Source organism: Etheostoma spectabile, chromosome 5 (assembly GCF_008692095.1).
Source record: "Etheostoma spectabile isolate EspeVRDwgs_2016 chromosome 5, UIUC_Espe_1.0, whole genome shotgun sequence".
In the NCBI taxonomy this organism is placed as follows: Eukaryota; Metazoa; Chordata; class Actinopteri; order Perciformes; family Percidae; genus Etheostoma; species Etheostoma spectabile.
In genome coordinates this window covers 20464145-20465584 of record NC_045737.1, presented here as the reverse complement: position 1 = coordinate 20465584, position 1440 = coordinate 20464145, and positions in this window count along the sequence as shown.

Below are 1440 nucleotides of genomic sequence, written 5' to 3'. Positions count from 1 at the left end.
CCCCCACACACACACACACACACTTTATAGTTCCAAAAAAGTAAGAATACAATTTCATTGAGACTATATTTCAGAAAGTGACAAAAAAAGGTTTTGAAGGGAACTCAAAAGAAGAACGTGAGCATGAACTTTCACTCTTCATCTTTTTCATGGTTTAATGTTAATCTGTTATCACACATAAAGTTCCACCCTGTTAGGCTTTGTTATGAAGAAAGTTGGTCAGATCAACACATGTCAAAAAACATGTTATAAAATACTGTTTTTGTGTAGAAGGTTAGCTAGCTAAATCAATATCACTCGAGTTTCCACCCTTTTAGGTCGACATACCAATATACCAAAAACAATTATCTGAGTGCTGAGATTGGCCCATATGAGGTGTCTTCTAGAAATGAAATGATTACCCTCCACGTACTTAGCTCAAGGGTTTTTCATTTTTTGAAATTGCCTTGCGTTGTATGGGGTGCCGTTTGTGAAGCGGCTCACGCTAAAAATATCAGCAACATTTACAATGTTGAAAAACTGCTATGAATTTTTGAGTGTCACTTTTTGTCACAATATTTGTCAAATTAGAGATATTTTAAATAGGTAAATCCAAATATTAAATGTTACACCTTAATGTTAAATTTTAAATCTAAATGCCAAATCAAAATGTTAAATCGAAATTTTAAATCAAAATGTTAAATCTAAATCTAAATGTTAAATGTAAATGTTAAATCTAAATCTAAATGTTAAAAGTAAATGTTAAATCTAAATCTAAATGTTAAATCTAAATCTAAATTTGAAAGGTTAAATCTAAATCTAAATGTTGAATTTAAAGGTTTTGGGTGAAACTAAATGTTTATCTAATGTACAAATTCAAACTGCCACAGTACCACAATAAAAGCTTGAGGAGGTCAGTGTGTGTTTATAGTGTCAAATAACGAATAAAAACCATATCATCTGGGGAAATGCACATGGATTATGACCTGTGGCCACCATAGCCAGCCATGAGGGGGGGGCGTCACAGATGTGTCATGTTTGCTTGCATAAAGACCAGCAAGAGCCTATCACCGCCGCTGTCGCTGTTGAAACATTTTGTGTAGCTGCCAGGACAGCTCTGCCGATGTTCTCGGCTAATTTGTTGGACATTTTGCAGAGCGACCATGGCCGACAGTACCGTACCTGGTCGGGGCAGAGATGCTCCTGCTGGCCTTTATGCAAGCAAACATGACACATCTGTCAAAGTGAGCCCCCCTCTTGGCTGGCTGCTTTATACATTGTGAATTTGCATATTAGTTAAATATTTAGTTTCCACCAAAACATTTAGATTCAACATTTAACATGTAGATTCAACATTTAGATTGAGATTTAACATTTAGATTTAACATTTAGATTTAGATTTAACAACTAGATTTAACATTTAACATTTAGATTTAGATTTAGCATTTAGATTTAACATTT